The 12,263-nt window shown below is 45.7% G+C and overlaps 1 protein-coding gene across 10 annotated transcripts in view; it reads right to left on the minus strand.

Annotated features, from left to right (window-relative positions):
- Positions 1-12,263, minus strand: part of IL1R2 (interleukin 1 receptor type 2) — a 198,842-nt gene that overhangs the window by 139,202 nt on the left and 47,377 nt on the right. The gene's annotated exons all lie outside the window — the stretch shown is intronic.

Consider the following 12,263-nt stretch of genomic DNA (forward strand, 5'->3'; position numbering starts at 1 on the left):
GCATACACATACTACACACACATTCTCATATGCAACACATACTCATTCACATATATACACATCATATGCACATCACACTCATACACATAAACACATATACAACACATACACACTCAACACTACACATTCACACAGGCAACATACATGCATTCACATACATACCACATACACTCATGCACACATACACCATACACATAACACATACACACGCACATACAACACACGCATACACAAGCATACACACACACATATAAAACACAATCACTCACATATACATACATGTGTACAATACATGCATATACACATAAACACATATACAACACACACGCATACACATACTACACACACATTCTCATATGCAGCACATACTCATTCACATATATACACATCATATGCACAACACACTCATACACATAAACACATACACAACACATACACACTCAACACTACACATTCACACAGGCAACATACATGCATTCACATACATACCACATACACTCATGCACACATACACCATACACATAACACATACACACGCATATACAACACACTCATACACAAGCATACACACACACATAAAAAACACACTCATTCACATACATATGCATCATATGCACAACACACTCACATAGACATAAACACATATACAACACACATGTACACATTCATACACAAGCATACACACATAAACCACACTCATTCACATATATATACATATGTACAACACATGCATATACACACATAAACACATATACAACACACACACAACACATACACACTTACACAAGCATACACACACATAAAGCACACTCATTCACATATATATACATATGCACAACACACTCACATAGACATAAACACATATACACCACACTCGTACACACTCATACACAAGCATACACACATAAAACACACTCATTCACATATATATACATATGTACAACACATGCATATACACACATAAACACATATACAACACACACACAACACATACACACTCATACACAAGCATACACACACATTAAGCACACTCACATATATATACATCATATGCACAACACACTCACATAGACACAAACACATATACAACACACAACACATACACACTCATACACAAGCATACACACACATAAAACACACTCATTCACATATATATACATATGTACAACACATGCATATACACACATAAACACATATACAACACACACACAACACATACACACTTACACAAGCATACACACACATAAAGCACACTCATTCACATATATATACATATGCACAACACACTCACATAGACATAAACACATATACAACACACACGTACACACTCATACACAAGCATACACACATAAAACACACTCATTCACATATATATACATATGTACAACACATGCATATACACACATAAACACATATACAACACACACACAACACATACACACTCATACACAAGCATACACACAAAGCACACTCACATATATATACATCATATGCACAACACACTCACATAGACACAAACACATATACAACACACAACACATACACACTCATACACAAGCATACACACACATAAAACACACTCATTCACATATATATACATATGTACAACACATGCATATACACATAAACACATATACAACACACACATACACATACTACACACACATTCTCATATGCAGCACATACTCATTCACATACATATGCATCATATGCACAACACACTCATACACATAAACACATATACAGCACATACTCATACACATACTACACACACATTCACATATATATACATCCTATGCACAACACACTCATATACACATAAACACATATACAACACATACACACTCAACACTACACACACATTCACATATGCAACATATATGCATTCACATACATACAACATGCACTCATGCACACATACACCATACACATAACGCATACATACACATATACAACACACTCATACACACATATATATGCAGAACACACTCATACATACACACAAGTATACAACACACATGTACACAACACATACACACTCATGCATGTACACGCATATACACACTCATGCGTATACACATATATGCAGCACACGTATATAAACAGCACACATACGCGTACATGTACACACATGCACAGCACACTCATACACATATGTGTGCATAGCACACATGCACATATACAACACACATATACACATACACACAGTACATACACGACACACCCATACACATACTTACACACACATACACAACACACACTTACACAAACATCCGTCACAAGAGTGGGTAAAAGAAGCGCATCATAAGATTAAATGTTTGCGCAAACAAGACGAAGCCTTAGGAATAGAACCAGACAGTGCCGACAGCCCAGCACTACTGGGAAGCTATGGTGACGGACAGCAGTCACTGGGGGATCCCCAGCCAGTGGGAAAGGAGCTGTCAGGACACAGCTGTGGCTACTGAAAAAATAAGTGAGACCATGTCAACTTTGGGCCCCCAAGAGGTGGGACACCTCACTGAATCAGTTACACAATTAGTGAAAGAAGATGCCTTTTTCCCCAAAAATACATATTGAGGGCTGAGGTCACAAGGAGCTGAGAGGACGGCTCTGAACTCGTGCCCTGGGCCTCCCAGTGGCATGGACACCAGCGCTTCCTGCTGGCAGCCTCCTCTGTCCTGAGCTGAACTCTGCAAACCATCTCCTAGCCAGGTCCCCAAGGACTCCTGGCTGCTTTGACTACGGGCATCCCCCTATGTTTTTCCTGCACTTTCTGGATTACTTTCTCTCAGAAGCACAACCATAATCACTGCTTTGCCTACGATGCTATGCACTCAAGGAAGCCTCCTCACACTGTGTGGATTCGCTGCTGCTTTGCACACTTATGTTTACAGACTGGCTCCTGGACTTGCATCCACCGTTTACATTTCAGGGCTGAGAATGGAACATGCTTTCACTCCTTGGGGCAAATCCCTCAGATGTTTGATCCAAAATTCCACCCATGAATCACAGAAAGAAATAGAGAGGTGCCCAAATTCCCCACTGACCTCTAAATGTATATAGAACTTGGTCCAAATAGCTGAATTTCAACTTGCCATGTGGGCCTAGATTTAATGATGGTACATATTATGTAGGTTTTCCCAGTGGCTCGGACGGTAAAGAATCTGCCTGCAATGTAAGAGACCCAAGTTTGATCCCTAGATAGTGAAAGTCCCCTGGAGAAGGAAATGGCAACCCGCTCCAGTATTCTTGCCTGGGAAATCCTATGGACAGAGGAGCCTCACGGGCTACAGTCCATGGGATCGCAAAGAGTCAGACACAACTAACTAAATAACATAAAATTCTTCTACCAAGAGTAAGATTGCAGTGCCTACAGGAAATAGAAAGTAAAGCTCGTGTTCCAGTTATCTCCGGCTGAGCAACAAAAAAATTAAACTACCAGGGATGTTATTTCATCTCAGTTTTGTAGGTCAGGAGTATGAGCAGCCGGGTGATTCATCTGCTCCATGCGCCATCAGCAGAGCTTATTTGGTGGTACCAGCTGAAGGTGGCCGGGTCTGGTGGGTCTCTACCATGTCTGGCACCTGGGCAGAGACACTGGATGGCTGAACTCATCTGAAACTCTCACCTGGACCTCATATCTAGAACCTGTCGGTCTCACTTGGACCACTCACCTAGAGTCTGTCCATCTCACCTGGACCACTCACCTGGGGCCTCTCTAGCATGGTGGCCTCAGGGTGGCTCATATGGTAGCTTAGGACTCCAAGAGCAAGTGTTCCATTCAAGCCCCTCAGCTGGAAGTGGCAGGACCCCTGTGAGCAAACCTTTGGGCTCCTAGAAGGTCACTTCTGCCTCATTTGACTGGTCGAACCAGTCACTGAGACCAGACCAGATGTGGGGAGGAGACTTCAATTTCTCCTCTTGTTCCTTGCTACTTCTCAAAGAATTTGTGACCATTTTTTATCTACTATAGTGCTCAGTTGCTCAGTCATGTCTCCTTGCAACCCTCTAGACTGTAGCCTGCCAGGCTCCTCTGTCCATGGAATTTTCCAGGCAAGAATACAAGAGTCGGTTGCCATGCCCTTCTCCAGGTGATCTTCCCAACCCAGGGATCAAACCCACGTCTCTCGTGTCTCCTGCATTGGCAGGTGGATTCTTTACCACTGTGCACTTAGGAAGTCCTCTTCAATCTACTAGAGACCATATTGACAACCCTTTCACTCTTGTACACTTGGGTTAAATCCTCGTGGGTCAATTAGTTTGCTCTGTAGATCATGTGACATCATCCTTTACTATCCCCCAGGGAGGTGGTACCTCTTTTGCAGGTACTCTAGAATCACCAGAGGTTCAGCATCACCTCTAGGCCTGGGGAGACAGTGACTGTGAGAAAAATTTCATACCCCCAGGGAACTATATCACTGTCCTGTGACAAACTAAAATGGAAAAGAATATTTAAAAAAGAATGTGTGTGTGTGTGGATATATATAATGGAATCACCTTGCTGTATAGCAGAAATTAACACAACATTGTAAATCAGCTATGCATGCATGCTAAGTCACTTAAGTCATGTCCAACTCTTAGTAATCCTATGGATTGTAGCCCACCAGGCTCCTCTGTCCATGGGATTCTCCAGGCAAGAATACTGGAGTGGGTTGCCATGCCCTCCTCCAAGGGATCTTCCTGACCCAGGGATCAAACCCAATAAATCAACTATACTTCAACTTAAAAATAAATAAAAAATATCATACCAACACTGACCTTCATATCCATCTTAATTCACTGTATTCTTGATAATTGTGTGTCTTTAATATACAGTGAAGAGGATGGTGGTAAGGGTATGAACTTTGCAGTCACAGCCCACCATGGTGCAAATCCCTGCTCTATCATTTACTTGCTATGAAAATTTGGCAAGAGGCTAGCATTTTCTGATCCTTATCTTTAAAATGCATATAACCCCTGGGGCAGGTGTCTCCGGGGGCTATCGTTACTGATCTGTGTCATTCTCTCAAGCGAAAAAAACAAAAACTCTGGGAGACCTTTCATACACCTCTCAGGCAGCCCTGGTGGGTGAGAGCCCTCTGGCCACAGCAGGTGACCCCATAAATCACCCTTCATGTGGTTTTTTAATTCTCTCTGGGTTCCCTCACTCCTGTGCTCTGGAATCCCCTTCCTCATCAACTACCAGCATCCACTGTGTCTCAGAATTTATTTTCAGAAGAGCCAAAACTAAAGGGACTCTCACCTTAGAGGACTGTTCTAAGCACAAACTCTCCCTAGTTCAGAACATGAAAAACATCTGGTCAAGAGCCTGGTATCCTCTGCCCCAACCCCTGCTCACTCTCTGCCTTCTTTGGGGTCCAGGTCCCCCCAGCCCTGCTTATGGCTAGCCTGTTCTTCTAATGGGGCACTCCCCCTTCCTCCCCTTGCTGAAATCTCACTTGCCCTTGAACACCCTTCTCTGACCTCCTGAGTGGGTGAAACTCCTAATTATAGTCCCTCATCTAGTCTCCTTTCTTATACTTTGCACAATTGCACATTTTATCTCTTGCATGGTGTGATCTTTGTCTTCTTTATGAGGCTTAAGCTCCCACAGGGCAGGAGACATGTCTGGCTAAGGAAGGAAAAGCTAAGATCTATTGAATGAATGAATACATGAAAGCGTGGACTAAATGTTCTTTCTTCTATGACTCATGCACTGTCAGCCACCCTGGAAGTCATTTCTCCTCTGTGTTCCCTCCGCTTGCTATCCTAACACGTCTGCCACACTCTGGTGTCTGGGACACCGCGTCCTCTTTGGCTCTGCCACACCAGCCTTCTGCCAACTCAACCTACAGAAACACTGTACCAGCTTCTTAGGAAACTGGGCTGTAATAGATGAAAAAAAGAAAGGCTGCTGGCAGGGTTTTACTATTGAATAGTAGCGAACTGTCATGTATAGATGTGAGAGTTGGACTGTGAAGAAAGCTGAGCACCGAAGAATTGATGCTTTTAAACTGTGGTGTTGGAGAAGACTCTTGAGAGTCCTTGGACTGCAAGGAGATCCAACCAGTCCATTCTGAAGGAGATCAACCCTGGGATTTCTTTGGAAGGAATGATGCTAAAGCTGAAACTCCAGTACTTTGGCCACCTCATGCCAAGAGTTGACTCATTGGAAAAGACTCTGATGCTGGGAGGGATTGGGGGCAGGAGGAGAAGGGGACGACAGAGGATGAGATGGCTGGATGGTATCACTGACTCGATGGACGTGAGTCTGAGTGAACTCCGGGAGTTGGTGCTGGACAGGGAGGCCTGGCTAGCTGCGATTCATGGGGTCGCAGAGAGTCGGACATGACTGAGCGACTGAACTGAACTGAGTAGCAAAACTGTGTAAGGCCAGGACGCGGCATTCCAGTCTCCCCTGGGGCCAGGGAAGTCCATGGAGCCGTTTTGATCAATGAGACCAGTGGAAGCCTGCAGGGGGAGCTCCACAACGTATTTCCAGATGAAGGTGAATACAGAACTGAGGTTTCCCTTCCCTTCTCCTTGCCTAGAATGTAGGCACTATGTCTGGCACTCCAGTAGTCGTTTCGTGACCATGAGGAAAGGTCAAAAATTCAAGAGTCACTGACCCTGACGTCATTGACCTGCCCAATCTCTATACTTCTAGCAATATGGGGAAAAATAAACATCAGTTTTTGCATAAACTACTTTGTTGTTTTTTCTGTTACTTGCAAGCAAAGGCATCCCTAACTGAGACCAACCTAGAAGATTTTTAGTTGCCATTCATGCGTGCCCACGCACCGGTGGCTCCCAGGGCTTGTGTGGTCTGCAGCAGCAGGTACAAAGTATGAGAATGTCATGCCTGCTCTTGTCCACAAGCTCCAGGTGGGCAAGAACTTGCTGGGTCACTCCTGATGAGTTTCCCCCAAACCCTCACCTGGCACAGCATTTACTCACGGTGGGTGTTTAACAGGTTTTTTGGTAAATAAATTGCTTCTAAGTAGGTAAAGAACTTGCCTGTCAATATAGGAGACATAAGAAATAAGGGTTCAATCCCTGGGTGGGGAAGATCCTCTGGAGGAGGGCATGGCAGCCCTCTCCAGTACCCTTGCCTGGAGAGTCCCATGGACAGAGGAGCCTGGTGTGCTATAGTCCACAGGGTCACAATGACTCAGACATGACTGAAGTGACTTAGAACACAAGCAGGAAGAAATAAGAATCTGCTTTGGGCTATGGGAGAACATTTGTAAGGTAAGAAATACTGGGGTCAGTGAGCATGGGGAGGTCAAGCAGCTCACGGTTCCCCATCTCCCTTCCACTCACCCCGACCTTGGCCACCCTATGCTCTGTGTGCAGGGGATGGTGCAACAGAGAATGCGAGGCTGAGGGTGGTGTCATCATAAATCTTCTCCCCTGAAAGACTGTCATTTCAAGTGTGTTTCAGGAAATTTGTATTTAAAGAGAGGTGAAAGGACATAAAAAACCCTAAAGCACTGCCCGTGAGATAGCTCATCAGGACCCTCTCTCTCCAGGAGGTTCCTGAAATCAATCCCAGCTTCTGACTCTGAAGATAAGTCTCCTAAATTTCCTCAGGATGTGCCCACTGAGCAAAAGCTTCTGAAAAAGGCCTGGCAGGTCCAAGTATTTACCAAAAACTGTGTGCTCAGCACTCGGCATAATTCCCAAAGGACTTTACTCTAAAAATATTTTTATTAGAGTCTAAAATAATTTAATCATAGGCATCTATTAGTCAGAGACCAGAGTACCCTGTTGCCCGACAGCGATATCCTCCCAGACTTTAAAACAGGAAGCTCTAAGTCCATGGCACAGAAAACATTCGGAACCCTGCCAGGGACTCTGAAAGTCATCCTCCACCCTCACACAGAAGGTAGGTTACACCTAAAACCAAAGGGGGGATTTGAGGATTCTTTTCACGGTGGGCTCGGGCTGCAGAGACAGAGCCTGGCAGAATTACCTCTTCAAGAAACAGCCTCTCTGTTTATGGTTGCCAGAGAGAAGGATGGGGAAAGGGACAGTTAGGGAGTTTGGGATAGACATCTACACACTGCTGTACTTAAAGCAGATAACCAAGAAGGGCCTACTGCATAGCACAGGGAACTCTGCTCCATGTTATACAGCAGCCTGGATGGCAGGGGAGTTTGGGGGAGAATGGATACACGTATATGTATGGCTGAGCCCCTTGGCTTTCCACCTCAAACTATTACAGCATTGTTTGTTAATCAGCTGTATTCAATACAGCCTAAAATAATTTAAAAAAGAAAAGAAAGAGCCTCTCTGACCTCTGAGTGCAGGAGGGAGTGATTCCTGGAATCAGGTTCTAACAATCACAGAAGAGAAACATCCTCATTAGCCCTCAGAAACCAACTCCCATGAACACCCAGCAGCCAGCACAGTCCGTTCATCCATTCATTTGATGTCTTTGACTCTGAGAAATCTGTGGACCTTTCCTTTCTAAGTAACATTTATGAGAATGCGTTGATTTAAAGCATTGAGGTACACGCAGGAACAGAGACGAATGGGCCCTTAAGGAAGAGCTGATTCTTGGATGCTCCAGGAATCAGGAGTGAGCTTCCTGGACTGACACGGAGGCGGGGAGCAGGGGCTGTGCTCCACATGCCCAGAACCCTAGTGCTGTCTTCATTTATTCACTCACTCATTAACTCACCTAGTATTTGGTGGGTGTTTAATGCGTGCTAAAACATTCAGAAAACCAAGATCATGGCATCCGATCCCATCACTTCATGGCAAATAGATGGGGAAACAGTGGAAACAGTGTCAGCCTTTATTTTCGGGGGCTCCAAAATCACTGCAGATGGTGACTGCAGCCATGAAGTTAAAAGACGCTTACTCCTTGGAAGAAAAGTTATGACCAACCTAGATAGCATATTCAAAAGCAGAGACGTTACTTTGCTGACTAAGGCCCGTCTAGTCAAGGCTATGGTTTTTCCTGTGGTCATGTACGGATGTGAGAGTTGGACTGTGAAGAAGGCTGAGCACCAAATAATTGATGCTTTTGAACTGCGGTGTTGGAGAAGATTCTTGAGAGTCCCTTGGACTGCAAGGAGATCCAACCAGTCCATTCTGAAGGAGATCAGCCCTGGGATTTCTTTGGAAGGAATGATGCTAAAGCTGAAACTCCAGTACTTTGGCCACCTCATGCCAAGAGTTGTCTCATTGGAAAAGACTCTGATGCTGGGAGGGACTGGGGGCTTGAGGAGAAAGGGACAACAGAGGATGAGATGGCTGGATGGCATCACTGACTTGATGGACGTGAGTCTGAGTGAACTCCGGGAGTTGGTGCTGGACAGGGAGGCCTGGCGTGCTGCGATTCATGGGGTCGCAAAGAGTCGGACACGACTGAGCGACTGAACTGAACTGAACCGAAGCCCGAGTCACCAGGGCAAAGCCAAGGTGTAGAAGCTAAAGACCCTGCCCTCAGGGAGCTTAGGGTCCATTTGAAAGCACAGACAAGAACACAGACAACTGCAGTCCCTAGGGAAAGGCAAATTCAGAGGCTAAGGATATGGCATCTGACTTAGAAAATTAAAGAGCTGAAACCAGGGCCCCAGCCGGGCTCTCATTAGTCTCGCCCGCAGGGCCTCAGAGGCCCCAGGAGCCCCAACCATCAGTATCAGGGCCCACGTGGTGAGCTCAGAGGGCAGAGCACCGCCTTCCTCTCTCCAGATGGTCCTGTGAGCAGCCAAGGCTGGAACCTCCAGCTCACCTGGGCCACACACGCTTGAAGCAGGTCCTCCACATCAGAACCACGTGCATGAGGGAGCAAGGTGGCGTGGGGTCCTGACCATTCATACATCAATAGAATGTCACCACACGGCCAGAGGGTCATCCTCATGGGCCCGAGGGCACAGGGGAGGCCACTGATCTTCTGAGGGTGGTTCTGTAGCTGAAGTGGGGCAGGGAGAGAGTGCTTCCCTTGGGAAGGCCTAGAACACTCCACTCACAGGCTTCCCTGGTGGCTTAGTGGTAAAGAATCCTCTTGCCAGTGCAGGAAGCCCGGGTTCAGTCCCTGATCCAGGAAGACCCCACGTGCCTCGGAGAGTCTAAGCTGATGCCCCACAACTACTGCGCCTGAGCTCTAAGAGCCACATACTGCAACTGCTGAAGCCTGTGCCCTCGAGCCCGTGCTCAGCAACGACAGAAGCCACCTCAGTGAGAAGCCCAGCACTGAAACAGAGCAGACCACCTCCCCACCCCACCCCACCCGCCACTCCCTGCAACGAGAGAAAGCCCGTGCAAAGCAATCAAGATAGAGGGCAACCAAAACCAAAGACATTAAGTACTTTTTAAAATTGCTGATTCATTGCTTTGTTCCACTGAAGGTAAATCATGAAAATCAAAAGGAAGAAAGGAAAGTTCTGCTCAGGAGGCCGTGGTCCTCCGTGTTCTGGCCCAGGATTGTCTGTGCCCAATGATAACATTCCTGGGGACAGTTTGTCACCAGAAAGGGCCCAAAACACATGACTTAGGGGAAAAGGTCCAGTAAGAAGTTTTCAACATGCTGGGTGGGGAAGAAAGGCCGCAAAATGGCCCAGAGCCTGGGAGATGAGGGTGGAGGGAAAGACTACCCCTGGAAATGCCTGCATTAGTCATGAAAGCATCAGGACCAGAGGCTGAGCTACAACGCACAGGTTGGATTTCGCAGATATGGTCACCATGGTGCTGTCACTCATGCCTATTGGAGAAACTGGCCCAACAGAACTCACATTCCCAAGACATGGGTTCTAGACAGAACACAGAGGGGCTCAGACCTTGAGGAGCACCAGACCACTCAAGAGGGCCTGTGAGCAATGGGTCCCGGGCCCAGCCCATCAGCAGCCCTGTCACTTCCAGTGAGTTCCCTGGGATGCTGATGCTACTGGTCTGGGGTCCATGCTCTGTGCTGGCACCTGTCTTCCCTTCCTTCTCCAGGTACCCCTGAGGCTCTGCTGACACTCAGCACCTGGTTCTGGGAGCAGCATTTTCCTGGGAAATCTGCCCCAGAGACCAGTTCAGTTCAATTGCTCAGTCGTCTCCAACTCTTTACGACCTCATGGACTGCAGCACACCAGGCTTCCCTGTCCATCACCAGCTCCCAGAGCTTGCTCAAACTCATGTTCATGGAGTTGGTGATGTCATCCAACCACCTGATTCTCTGTCCTCCCCTTCTCCTCCTACCTTCAATCTTTTCTAATGAGTCAGTTCTTCATATCAGGTGGTCAAAGTATTGGAGCTTCAGCTTCAACATCAGTCCTTCCAATGAATATTCAGAGTTGACTTCCTTTAGGATTGACTGGTTTGATCTCCTTGCTGTCCAATGGACTCTCAAGAGTCTTCTCCAACACCACAGCTCAAAAGCATCAATTCTTCAGCACTCAGCATTCCTTATTGTCCAACCCTAATAGCCATACATGACTACTGGAGAAACCATAGTTTGACTTATATGGACCTTTGTTAGCAAAGTAATGTCTCTGCTTTTTAATATGCTGTCTAGGTTGATCATAGCTTTTCTTCCAAGGAGCAAATGTCATTTAATTTCATGGCTGCAGTCACCATCTGCAGTGATCTTGGAGCCTCCCAAAATAAAGTCTCTCAGTGTTTCCACTGTTTCCCCATCTATTTGCCATGAAGTGATGGGACCAGATGCCATGATCTTCGTTTTCTGAATGTTGAGCTTTAAGCCAACTTTTTCACTTTCCTCTTTCACTTTCATCAGGAGGCTCTTTTGTTCTTCTTCGCTTTCTGCCATAAGGGTGGTGTCATCTGCATATCTGAGGTTATTGACATTTCTCCCGGCAATCTTGATTCCAGCTTGTGCTTCATCCAGTCCAGCATTTCTCATGATGTACTCTGCATATAAGTTAAATAAACAGGGTGACAATATACAGCCTTGACGTACTCCTTTCCCAATTTATAACCAGGCCATTGTTCCATGTCTGGTTCTAACTGTTGCTTCTTGACCTGCATTCAGGTTTCTCAAGAGGCAGGTAAGGTGTTCTAGTATTCTCATCTCATTAAGAGTTTCCCACAGTTTGTTGTGATCCACACAGTCAAAGGATTTAGCATAATCAATAAAGCAGATGTAAAAATAATAAAGCAGATGTAGATGTTTTTTCTGGAATTCTCTTGCTTTTTCTATGATCCAATAGATATTGGCAATATGATCTCTGTTTCCTCTGCCTTTTCTAAATCCAGCTTGAACATCTGGAAGTTCACGGTTCATGTACTGTTGAAGCCTCACTTGGAGAATTTTGAGCATTTCTTTG

Source organism: Ovis canadensis, chromosome 3, assembly GCF_042477335.2.
Source record: "Ovis canadensis isolate MfBH-ARS-UI-01 breed Bighorn chromosome 3, ARS-UI_OviCan_v2, whole genome shotgun sequence".
Classification (NCBI taxonomy): domain Eukaryota; kingdom Metazoa; phylum Chordata; class Mammalia; order Artiodactyla; family Bovidae; genus Ovis; species Ovis canadensis.